Below are 14,252 nucleotides of genomic sequence, written 5' to 3' on the forward strand. Positions count from 1 at the left end.
GTAAGCAGGGCATGGCATTCAGCATCTGCAAAGACAATATCATTTTCATTCCTTTATGTCCAGCATAAGAGTTCATCAGGGGTTGCTAGTTTATAACAAAAAACAAACTAAAAAAAAAACCTCATTGCTCTTAAAATAATATTGACATAATAAAGCTTATAATCTCCTAGATTTCTTTTTTTCCCCAGAGTAAGGAGAATAAGGAATTACCTCTACCAGTGAGAGATAGTAAATTATATTATGCAGCTCATACAGCTTGTCAAATATGAAGAAAATCCCACACCTCCCACAAGTACGAGCTTCAAAGAGGAAAATTTCAGCTTAATCACTAAGATTCAATGTTAAATTAGGTTATTGATGGATTGCAAGTAAATATGAGATTTGAGGTGGGGAAGCCAGCACTGAAAAACCTGAAAATGCTTCAAGAAGAGAGGGATGTATTGAAGTGTGGGGTGTCTGTGACAAGGTGCTGGCAACAAGAGGTCTGCAGGGGTGACATCTGTGAGAGAAGTCCAGGAGCTGCCCTGTCCTGAACACAGCCAAATCCACAATGGATGTGCCACAGGACATCAACAAAATAGGTGTCACTGGTGGGAAAACATAGTTCAGGAAGGGGAGAAAATGCTGGTCAGGGAGAAAAGAGACCAAAACCAGTGTGAGAAACAGCCCTGTAAGCACCAAAGTGAGAGGAGGAGGAAGAGGAGCTGCTCCAGATGCTGAAGCAGCCTGTGGAGCAGAAAACCCCAGCGCAGCCATGAAGGACCCTGTGGTGGAGCAGAGAGAGGTGACCTGGAGCAATTGTGACCTGAGAAACTGGATTTTTCCTGGAGCTTTATCCCCAGGGACTGAGGCCTGTGGGAAGGACCTGGGGAAAACTGTGAGGAGTAAGGAGTGGCAGAGAGGAGTGATTATGGAGGAGCCACCATTCCCCAATCCCCCAACCTTGGAAAATCTACATAAATTCTGAGTGTGAAAAATACACAGATATAGCATTAATCCAAAGAATGACATCTATAGGATCAGGTAAGGGAGCTCATGAAAAAAGGCAGGAATTCTTAGAGTCATTATAAATGTAATTTAATTAGCTTTCTCTCTATTCAGCATTTTCAAAATGTATTTGGCAAGATCCCTCTTTGGCAATTAAGTGATTCTAAGACATTAATTGTTTCAAAGTTTCATTGCCAAGAGAAAGAGATAATAAAACATGACAAAGAAGATGTTCTTGAGAGAAAGATATTGGTGGAACTGTGGAAAAAGCGTGAGTTGCGACAATATGGCATTTGGCATAATTTTTAAATTGCTGCTTTAAGTTCAAAATTACTCAATAAAGCAAGTTGTTTAATGATTCAGTTTAAATTTTGCCATTACTTCACAAATTATGGATTCTGTTGTTTAACCATTATACCATTTATTTTGAGAAATGGAAAACAAGCTACTGAAATAGCTTGAAATACTGAAATTTTGAAGCAAAACTAAGTTACAACTTCATTCCAAGAATGTTTCCATGCTATTGAGATTTTTCTCCTTGATTTTCCTCTGTGTACATATTTGTTCCATCACAGATCTATTTAAATTCAATGCTGTAGCCTATCATTAAAGCTTAGGTAGGCTTAGGTAATTACAGTTCTTCTGAAAATAACTTTAGGAACAGAAGGCTACTGTATGAGGCTGCATGTTTGCTAGAAAATAAGAATAAGGAGCAAAGAATTAGTTTGAGATAGTCTGCAGTACCAAAGGCAGCATCCTGATAGCTGGAAGTGCATTAATGACTGTAAGAAGCAACCAGGAATACAGAGAAGGGAGAGCAGAAATGAACAACCAACAAAACTTCAGCAAAGTTAAACAGGCAATTCAACAGAAAAGCTGAGTTTTGTTCAGCTTCCTCTGCATTATTATAATTTACACTCATTTATATCAGAAGACAACTAATCCATACTGCATTATCCTAATGGAAATGCAAAGGCATCAAATATTGGCCACCTGATAAAGCAAAAGAAAGGTAAACTCATAAAATTTTCTGACAAGTGTTCTCATGAATTTACATAACGCAAGCCAGTCACAATGATTACTTACCATATAAAATTTTCACTTAGCCTTGCCACATTCCTCAGAATTTTGCTTAAAAAAATGCATGTTTGCAGAATTTTAAGGAAAATATCAAAGTTGTTGCTGAATTTGTCTTGAATAAATAATCCAGATCCTCACTTGAAATTGTTCCCATTTGTGGCATTCACATTCTCTGGACAGAGAGACATAATTCTGTCTCTCAGGAGAAGCACAGAGAGAGGAAGAGAAAACAATCTTTATCTCTGCTCCTTTGTTTTCTCCATGTGGAATGGGGATTGTTTACCTGAAGTGGTGGCTGGGTTGGATTCTGGTGATGGTTGGTTGAGTTCAATGACCAGTTGGATCCAGCTGTGTCTCAGACTCTCAGCAGAGAGTCACGAGTTGTTAGTTAGTAATTAGTTGTTAGGTAAGTAAGAAGTATGTATGTAGAATAGTATATTAAAGTTATATAGTATAGTTTTAATAAAGCTATCCTTCAGCCTTCTGATCTAGAGCCAGACATCATCATTTCTTCCCTGAGTTGGGGTGCCTTTTTTTGCTATAGCCATTTTGACCTCTGACCTGTCAGGGAATAACTAATAATCAGACAAGCAATCTGTGCTGCCTAAATAATTGGTTGGAATATAAAAGTTTCTCACTTTGTTCTTGAGTTGTGACATTTAACTTGCTTAAAGTCAAAAATCTTGACCTGGACCCTGGACATTTTGTGCAGTAAATCAATTAAAACTCTACTAGAGCAAGCTACAACCTGTAGAAACAAGTAAAGACAATTTAAGTGCTGAATAAAATTTATGAACTGGAAAACAATATGAAAATTTTGTATATCTGTTCTCATAATTCTTTCAGGAGGTAGATTTCAGATTGCAAAGCGACCAATGTATGTATAGGCACTTTCCCCTCATCTTTTTTTAATCTTGTCTCAAAATCAGTGACAGAATTGAAAGGAACACTGAAGCAACACATCATGAACCAATACATTAAATTTAATGTCCTAAAGATATTTCAGCATGCCTGAACAACAAAATAGTGATTTAATTATAACACCTATGACCATTAAGTTATTTGTTGCAGACATTTCCTGTGATTCTTTACAAAGCTTTAAACAACCTAAATTAAGTAATCTCAGTTTATTAATCTTTGTAGTCTAAATAATTACTTTTTTTTGAAAGGAAACCTGAGATGACTGATGCTAAGAAATTAAAATTAATTATGTAGAAGCGAATGTATGATGAACTTGAGCTATTGAAATTGCCTTGTATTGTTAGCAGTTAAAACCCACTTCTCTCAAGTGCTCAACATATATTTCCAGAATTATTTTGGGCTAAATAAATAAAATTTATTTAAAAATAATGCTGAAATTTTTCTGTGAAGCAGCTCAGGAAAAGATATTTGGATAGTCATTTACTAAGTGTAAGCTAGGATTCTGTCAGATTAGAAGGCCACATGCTGCAAAAATGTTGATGTACATAACTTGACATAAATGAGAACCCAAATCCCAGGAAAGACAACCACAGCCACATTTCGCACAGGTTCACTTTCAGTAGATTATATAAGAAAAACAGAGCACAGATCATGTATATGCAATATCCTAAATAAACCTATTGCAAGTTTCTTGCATTATTTTCTTTTATACTGATCTTCAATAATGACCACTTTTGAAACAATATTTAATTTATACAACATCATAAAACCCATGCCACCAATTTGAAATGGTTTTGGATAAAACTTGTAAGGTAACACTATTTCAGCCTTGAACTGGCCCTGCTCTTGTTCATTGCACAGTCAGCTTTGGCCTAATCCTATCTACTTTTGCACTAGTGAAAGTTTATCTCTGTCAACAAGGCAAAAGCACAGCTTTAGTGCTTTTGCTTTACATGCCTTACTACCAAAAAACCCCCCTCCAAACCAAAACAAAACACAAACATATCAAAAATCAAACAACAAAAACCACCCAAATAAAGAAGCTGTCAAATTCTCTGTACCTAGGCTATTTCTCTTGCTTTTATTACTGGGTAGTGGAAATCTTTTAAATTGCTAAAATGTTTTTTCTCAGTGAAAAAATTATATACAATCTTGATAAAAAAAATCCCAGGAGTAATATGAGGGGAAAATGAACCCTCTTTTTTTTTTTTTTTTAAGGGAAAAAATATGTTGCTGCAGTTGATGTTATTTGTAATTTATTTTAGCCTCTAGAAAAGGGCTTAAGCTGACTTCAGAACTCTTCTATACCTTGCATGCACTGAGGCCATATAGAATCTACCACAGTGGCTAAATGGAAGCAGTTTCATGTGGGTTTTCATGCTTTGAGTAACTCTTGGGCTTCTTGAGAAGCAAAGCTCTTCTAGCCTGGGAAAAGAGAGAAGCCACACAAGAGCACACATCAGCTGGCAGCCCCATGGACATCAGACTGGGGAGAGGGGGATTCCCAAATAAAAAACACCATAATTATGATTATAAAATATATTACTGAGTATAATATAAAATATATTACTGAGTGTAATATAATATATATATACTGACTATATATATTTTATATTACACTATATAATATATATTATATACATATAGAAAAAATATATATATCAAATATATTACTGAGTGTTCCCATTTACTGTACAAAAAAATTAAGAAGTTTTTTTCTAAGCTATTGCTAAACATAAAAACATAGCACAGAATATGTATATACATATACATATTCTCTCCCTTTAACAGTGTTAAAGGGCCACAGCATAAAGAAATAAGGATCAACCTGTTGGTTTATGACAAGTCTCCTGCACACACTAAGAAAGAAGAGTCATTTTCTGTATATATTTGGGGTGTATAACTTGGCATTTTCTTAGCAGGCTACTCAGTTTTAAAGGATATATTAGTTAAGAAAAATTTTACTGTTCATAAATGTATATTTTGACCCATAAAAAGGAGCCCTTATAAGTTTTGCTACATGACAGAGTCTGAAGAACTAAACTTTCTTGGTTTAATACGTGCCTGGCATATTTGCTGCTCTGTGTACTGCAGATCCTATGGATCAGTGGATCAATCCCAATTCCCATGCTAGTCTATTACCTTCTGCTGGAAACAACTGGCATATTCTGACCTTCTTAAATACTGATCTAAGTCCCACTTACCCTTCCTCCCTACACAAATAGACTCCTGTGCACCAGAATGACAACACCATAAAGATATGTATATGCATACATATGGATATAAATGTAATCTCTATAAAAGCAGTAGAGCATTTGCCTTTATTCAGCTTTAAGCAGAAATGCAATAATAAAATTGCAAATATCTGTGTATTGCTCTTGGCAGTACTAAAAAGAAGTCATTTGGATTAAATATTTTCAAGTAGAACATTTTATAACTTAAATAATATTATTTTTTATTCAAGATCCCATTTTCTTTAATGCAATTTGTCTGAGATCATGTACTGATTTCTGTTCCAGGCATAGCCTTGGGAAGATAAAAATATTAAATACAATTCTTTTTGGATTTTAAAAAATCAACTTGCCTTGTTTAGATTATCACCACCAGTGAGGCCTATGCACTGATAGCATTCATGATTACATATATAAGAAAAATATAAAAAGTGTTATGTAACAGGCTAGACCATATTTTATATTGGTAACTATTGAATTGTAGCCAGAGTAGTAAAATATTTTCAGGTTCTCATTTTCTTAACTGTTGGAGTCTTTTGGTCAAATAAATTGCTTTCTTACATCTGACAAAAATCTTTGCAGTAACTGTTAAATCAACAGTTTAATTTAAGTTGCTAATCTGAAAAGCTTTACTAATTTACAGTGTTAACTACAGAATAGTCCAGAAGTATGAATGAGGAGTAAATTACAGATGAAAGGACTGACAAGTAAGGAACCCATATAGATAGTTTGATATTTACAAATTGGATCTTAATATAATATGTAATTTTTCCTTCATTTTTAGCTTTTTTGCCTCCATGTGATCTGAAAGTAGTGCCTGAATTCTCACTCTGCCAAATGCAAGCCAAATACCTTCTGTAGAACTTATTTTTGACAAATTTAAACAAAACCTGCTGAAAACTGGTCTCAAATTTCTACCTTCTGTTTGACATTGTTTAACATTCATAGCTCTCTAGTGAAACTTAACAACAAAAAGAGTATTGGTAATTCTTTCTTCTAGTCTATTAAAGTCTGTGTTTCCTCTACAAAATGAAAATACCAGGGTTTTTGCACAGTTTCTAAACATATTAGACTCCATGTCTTTTTTGCGTTACCTGTTTGCTTCTGATTGGTAAAATGTCAAACTGATTTTTAATTGCAGCCTTGAAAATTAGAAATGGAAAGTAGGAAAACAAGTGAAAAAAAATCATCTATTGAAGAAAGCCGAGGGCAGTTCTAAAGTTCAAGAAGCTTTTCAAAAAGGCAGAATGAATGTCACCTTTGTGAGAAATGCTTATTCTGGATGTCTGCAGTTAAACCTTGAGGAGTTTAGCTGGAAGACTTAAGAGCCATATGCTCAGAAAACTGTAGGAAGAAAAAAAATTGGGGAAAGGTTAACATCTTGACGTTAAATTATGGTCTTTGATAAAAACGACGATATATTTTTATATGATCAGGTATAATTGACTACTATGGCAGGTAGTAAAACAAAAATCAAAAGACTTGTTTCATCTGCCAGTACCTAGTTTCACCAGAATTCTACAAAAAAATCATATATGTCTTTGAACTGAGTTAAATTGCTGTGTGAAATAAACCAGTTTTGCTTTCAAAGCCTCTGTTCTATAGATAAAAGTATTATATTCAGGCCAGTTTGCTTTGTTCAATGGTATAGAAAAATTTAGTCCAAATTCCAGACTCACCTTCAGCTCTTATGATCTCTTCTATTGCTTTTTTTTTAATTGCATATTTTATTAGTAAAATAATCCAACACATACATGATTACAAAAGTGCATATATGGTTTAAATCCTTAAACCATATATGTAAATCTTTTATGAGTTGCTGTTTAGATTAGCCCTACTCTGGAAAAAAACTTTTCTAGAAAAATACTGCATTAGTGTAGTCATTAATAGCAAGTATATAGATTTCTTTTGTTAAGTCTTTAAAAGATTCTTTTTTATTTCCTTCCAAAACTGACTAAATAGATTAAGTAAAAGGGAGCAAACTATCTAAATTGCTAAAGATCCTTGAAAATCTCAGTTGGTGTTCCTCAAAATCATTAGATGCTTAAATTCCTAAAGGGATCTGAATAATTCTTTCTACAAACATCTATCACTGATTTGATGTGTCGGAATAGTTTCAGTGCAGTTTCTGTATAAAGTTGTTTCCATAAGCACACTTGGCCAAAGCTCTGCCTTTCAAATCCCCTGCATTTTTAATAAGTTCCTTGACTGTCTTCTTGTGAAACTGTTGTAAAGCTTGTACTAGTGAAACTCATTTTTCCATTGGCAGGGAAATAACCCTACATTGATATTAGGCATAGCATTCCACTAAGCAGATTTCTTATTTGTATTATTGAACCCATAGTCAAAATCTTGGTTCTTAATACATATTCAGAAAACTAGAATAATTTTTTTCCTGTGCATCACATATACATGTGTGTATATAAAATACACCTTATATAAAAAAATTATACATCTTACATAAATTTATACACCTTATATAAAGAAAAGTATAGTTTTCCTTTTCATTCCAGATCAGTCAACCAAATTTTGGCCTGTAGTTTTGTAACATTATGATATCATGAAGACTTTCACACAGGGAAAAAAATTGGAGCTGTTTGACTTTACACATAATGATATTATAGTATTACTACAATACATGCATTAGACATATATACTTTATAGTATCATACCAGACTTACAGTAGAAATTAATTGTGAAACTGCAAAATATTTTCCAAAAAAACCCAGTATTTCTATGTTTGCAGGATTTAGTTCAAATGACACTAGCCTTGGCTTCTATGACTCTTATTAGTAAATCCTGGTCTTTGAAGAATTGTCCTGCATTTTTCGATTGGACTTGACTCGCTTAGGGTTTGAAAGTATCATCTTTTCTGCTAGCTGCAAAAAATTGATGCTAAGGTTTAAAGAGAGGAACTCTAGCAGAGATGAAGAGGAAAGTAGAGATAGAAGCCAGTTGAATCCTTTTTTTCCAGATACAAACAAATATTAAAGGAGCTGTGTGAAAAACCTCCAAACAAATGTATCTTAAGGTCTATTTCAGATTATCAGGTACCCCACTCTGTTGTTACCTGTGATGCTCTGAAAATACAAGAAATGAAGAATTGGTGATGATGACAAGTACGTCCTGCGAATAAGTAGCTCTCTCAGAGCACTGCTAAGATCTAAAAATGGCCAGATTGTGGAAGCTGCAGGCTGTCTGCTTTGTAGATGACAGGTATCCTGAAGAGAACAAAGTCAAACACTGCACCACATGTAGGCCAGAGATATGACATTGCTGCAGACATCGTGCACATTTTGTGACTCTGACAACTGCAGTGATAGCATACTGGAGAACAGATATTATAGATGTGTATGAGCATTTGTTTTGGGGAAAATTTTCAGCAGTATTCACTTAACAAGGTGATAATTCAACTTACCATAGAGGTCTCTCTTCTTCATTTTACAAATATCTCATAATTATATGTTTCCATATTTTTTTCTTACCAACTATACGACACATAAATGTGAATTATTTATTTATACACTTTTGTTCAGTACAACTAAAAAGTTTGAGTTTTGCGGCTCAAGAAATAACCCCCCAAATGGAAAAATATTAAATATCTTTATAAACTGCACCTTAAAATAGAATATTTATGACAGAAGGTATTTCTAGCCAAAGCACCTTTTGAGAAATAGTTTTGTGAAGATTAATATTAGGAAGTGATAGGACAGTGTAATCAAAATGCTCCTAGTCCTTTGTGATCGTACTGATTGAACAGAAGGGATGATTAGCATCCAAAAATTAGCAGAGGAAGCTAAAGAGTAAAACAAGGACTTCTTATGCCCTGCTACTTCGCATTATTTATTGTTGGAATCAAGAGAAAGTAATCATAAATGGGAAAAACCCATTCTGAGTGACCTTCATTTTGCTGATGACACTAATCAGTAACAGAAATACATGATTTTGTTAAAAAAAAGGCAAAAATAATTCACACCTGTTAATATTCCAGCTACATTTTTTTTATAAACTTCAAATCTTTTTACTTATCTACAAAATTATAGCTGCTGTACTAGCAACATCAGGCACAAGGTGATCTTAAGAAATGTCCTTCAAAAACTTGAAATACTTTTGGCTGCAGAAGCATGATCAACACTGAGACAATAATGGCATTTTCCAATGTCCTCTCTCCTCTACAGAGACATCTGAGACACCACAACAGTGAGGAACTTTTCTAGAATGCACTGCTCTTGTCAGGAAGGTCCTTCTAATAAATTGAAAAGAATTGTCACTGTTTTCTAGAAGTCTAAGGAGTGCAGACAAGCTGAATACATCAGAGGTGAAACATGAACACAGTTATATGGCAACTTCCATAACAGCTTGACCCAAAAAGAATATAATAGGTGGGCTGACTGAAATCAGACAGAAGAGTAAGGAAAAGGCCTTCATCATCACCAGGAAGATCAAAAAATCCAAGCCCAGAATATCCAGTGACATGTGGTGCATAGTTTTGACTGAGCACAAGGTGCAAGCAACAGACATTTTGGAAGCACTGCATGACTTTCTGTTTTCAACAGGATAAAAAGAGGTCACCCCAGTGCGAATTACATTTTTACTTCTGACTCTTGGTTGATCTCTCCTTATAATATGAATAACAGAGATTTAAAAAAATAACACTAATACCACAAATAAAGGGTGATATTTACTAAATGCATGCAATAAGAACTGCAGAATAAAATGGTTATTTTCCAGTCTGCAATTGTCAACAGGATTTGGGAAACTGTTTACTCAAGTAGTCAATAGGAAACCAAACATTACCATAGCAACTATAATTTTACAGATGCGGTAATTTGGATACTCTTTAAGTGGATTTTTTAATTCTCATTTAATTTAAAAGTCTGTTCACTATTTTGGCCTCTCTCAAAAAGACCTCAAAACAAGAACTGAAAGCAACAATTCTCTTAATATTTTATGCAATTAAAGGTGCCATCTTGCTAGGGTCTATTTCTACAAACCCAAATTCTGATGCTTGCCTAATATTTGGGTTGAAGAGTCAGAATTGAGTTGGACATGGCAGTGACGCCACAGTTCTAGACCACTGACAATGAAGTTTTTGGTCCTTTGGAATACCCTGATCTTGTGAGAGGTTTCAAGGCATGCTCACAGCAACTCACGAGGTGTGAGTGAGACTGAGGCCATTCTGACCCTTTTGAAGGTGGCTCATCTCATCTTCTATACCACAGAATCATAGAATGGTTTATGTTAGAAGAGACTTAAAAATAATTCAGTTCCAACTCCCTTGCCATGGGCAGGGACACCTTCCACTAGACCAGGCTGCTCAGAGTCCCATCCAACCTGGCCTTGAACACTGCCAGAAACAAGGCATCCACAGCTTCTCTGGGCAACTTAGGATCTTTCTCTGGGTCAAGATATATTTTTAATAGTCTTAACATTACTGTCCTTGTTCCTAGAGTTAGAGCCAGGATAATACCTTTGATTATCTCCATATTTCAACCTAAAAGTTATTTTTCCTGGTTCACATTTTCAAATACAGCACTACCTGAAAGCACTCTAGAAAGTATTCCTAGCTCAGGATCATAAACTTCTTGCTTCATGCCTTCTTTAAGGGTTTCCTGACTTACCTTCTTTCAGTATCCCAACTGTGCTGAGGATGTCACCTGCTCTAACAGCCACAGTCACAAGCATATGCAGCACTTGCTTGGTCCAGGTTTCAGCTTCTAGTGAATAAGGGTAAGATCCTCAGACCTTAGGTGCATGGGGGACAACTTTCATTACCTTATATATAAACTATAAGAGGAATGCACAACTTGAAAAGAAAAGAAAAAAAAAAAAACAACAAAAAACCCCACAAGACCAGAATGGACAACATGCAAGTTAAAAGCCATTCGTGAAGAACCAGTGGATGATTTATACCAGGGCTCTATCTGTGACCCATCTAAACCAGCAGGAGAACTGTAATTGGTACACAAAGCAAAGAGAAACAGTTCTGAGAATTACACAAGTGTAACAAAGAAAAATAGAAAAATTATAGCATAAAAAAAAAAATCTGGTTTTAATAAGAATGCGCAAAGTTCTGGAAACCGAATTGGGCTTTTGGCAGGGGAGTCAGCAGGCTGAAATTAAATGTTAATTTTGATCTGTAGTGCAGAATGCATTAGGCAATGAAGGTTAGATGCAATTTTTTGTAGCAACTATCCTGTCAAATGGTGTTAATTATATCCTAATTAGTTTGCAACCCTGTAGCTAGTCCATCTTAAAAACAATTAGCTGAGAGATTTTCTTAGCCTAGCATTTGATATGAGCACAATAATTTCTATATTTTCTTCCTCCCATCCCTTTCATTCCTTTCCCCATTTGCAGCTTAGGAACAAAACCTGAAGGGTAAAAACATCCTGAGTACATAAATAACATAAAAGAACACAACTTACCAAATGGCAGCCTTTTTCTCCAGGCCAAGTGAGCACTATTATTTCTCAGATCACAGCATCTGTGATTGATGCATGTTATACAAGTACGTTTTGTGCAGGTATCAGTTAAATTTTATAGCGCTAATAATGGAAAAAATCTGATTCAGTACTTTGTGTAGGTCTGAGAGACATGAAGAACAGCATAATATTCTTTAAGATAAATTAATAACTTCCATTGTTCTATCATCAATTGTCCATTGATATTTCAAATTCACAGAGTCAACATTTTAATGGTATTGTACTGTGTTGTACAACAGCTTTTGAGCATTATTTACAGAGAGAAACATTTCTGCAAACACATATAAGACATCACAAAATAAACTTTCAGAAGCAATTGCTTTAGGCTGAAATCTGACACGGGGAAATAAACTTACCCACAGTAAAACAAATTTAGTAGGCATTTCACTCAGGATAAATTTGGCCTTTTGTTTTAAGATCAGAGCAAGAATTATTTTAACTTAAAAATTAAATACAGCTCTTGACATGATATTCTGGATGAGAATACAGATGCTTTGTGATGACCTCTTTTGCCAAAGCAGACTCAAAAGACATGGGCACTACCTGTGATGTGCCAACTGCTGATGCTGTAAGCAAAGACTAAGTACAAAGCAGTCATAACCTTCCAGAGTCAAGGTCACAATTTAATTTGTGTTCAGAACTGACTGGCACCATCACAAGTACACACTCTCAAATCAAGTGCTTTAAAAATATATTGTTCTGATCAAGAGAAAAAGTAGTTAGAAGGGAATTAACAAAACCATGGAAGGAGAATGTCTTTTAAAGCTAATGATAATTATTCAAATATATTTTGAGACAGAGATAAAAATAAAACTTGGTCACAATTGCTGATGCAATTTTGTAATTACAAGTTCTTCATCTTCACTACAAGACTTTTCCTGATATATCTTGAAGTATCATTTGTGGGTTTAGTCAGTGAAATCCCATTAGCAACACGCATCAATCCAGATCACAGTATGTCCTTTATAGGTGCAAACCATGTTAGTGGGTCAGGGTTGGCTACAAAACAGAAATTCCAGATTTAAACCAGTCTTCCTGCATGTTGGCTATTGCCAACAATTGCACCAAAATATTTGTGATTGCAGTTGATTTTGAAATAAAGAATAACCAGCTCATGGTTTCTCTAATTAACACACTGATTTTGTGTTGATACACTAATATATACAGTGAAACTCACTGTGCAGCTCTTAGCTGCAAAAAGTTCTTGAGAAAATAATTCCCTCATCTTTACTTTCTTTTAGTGACCTCTCTCTTGAAAAGATAAGTGAGACAATAGAGTTAAAATCTTAACAGATGCATACTTTCATTTTTCCTTCTGTTAGAATGAACTTTTGGATTTCTTAATCCATTTTTATACTCTTTGCAAGATATTAAAGGTTATAAATGGCCAGTAAATTCCATTTACAACAACTCCAGCTGCATGATACACTGTAGCAGCTTCCCTGGAATTCTGCAATCTGCAATGTCAATAATGTCTGAATTAAGGTGTTTAATCTGATTAGGGGCAGATTAAGAAAGCACTGACGTGACAGAATTAGTCTAGACTCCTAATTATCCATGGATTATGGCATTTGTCTTTCCAAATTAGAATTACAAATGAAAGTGAATATTTTAAAGAAACAGGTTAGTATGAAAAGCAAAGTTGCACTGAATAGTATTATCACCTCCAAATATCCTTCTATGATAGTAAAATAATGCTACAAACACAGTCAAATCACTGCCTTATCGCAGCCAAGTGACTCTAAGAGGAAATAATAACAAGAATATGAGGTTTATCACAAATTTTTCTCTATTTCTCTCTGCTACTTCAAGGGCCTATAATGCCCTCTCCTACCCCCCCCCCCCCCCCCAGGAGAAATGAAAGCATTCTGATTCTTTGAGAAGTTTAGATCTTATGTTGTTATTTTTTGCCATTCTTCATATCTAGCATTGATTATCATTATTTCTTTCCCGGATGCAAACCTGTTCAGAAGATGCTTTGTTTTAAGAACAAACATTACCCAACATTTAAAGTGAAAGAACCCCATGCTATATATAAGGCTTGTTAAACTGGAGCTCAGGTGATCTCCCAGGTAGCAGAAAGGCTGTAATTATATAGTCCATAGTGCAAAATTATCTGAAACCCTGAAGAGAATACTCATCTGTAAGGGAATTCTTATTCCTATTCTACTTACCTAAGTCAGAACCATAAGGATTACAACAGTATGAACTTTTCTTCCTTAAAGTAGTGAAAAATACAAAGTTATGCCATTTAACACAATGAATGTATCAATATAAGTCATGCTGTGGAGAAAAAAAAAAGAGTCTGTAACTAATTCTGTTCCTGCTTGGCTCAAGCATGCTCTCTTTTTTTTTTTTGGCTGTGTATAAATGTGCACTGGCAAGTGCTCATCTTTTGCAGACTGAAAATCAAAAAGACAATTTCTACCCTGAAATAAAAATAAATCATATATTCTATTCCAGATTTGGCAGTGTTACCCATAAAGAGATATAAAAAGTTGGGAGTTGTATAAACCACATACCACAAATCATCTTGCATGCTCAAATG

This window comes from Taeniopygia guttata, chromosome 1 (assembly GCF_048771995.1).
Source record: "Taeniopygia guttata chromosome 1, bTaeGut7.mat, whole genome shotgun sequence".
NCBI classification, from domain to species: Eukaryota; Metazoa; Chordata; class Aves; order Passeriformes; family Estrildidae; genus Taeniopygia; species Taeniopygia guttata.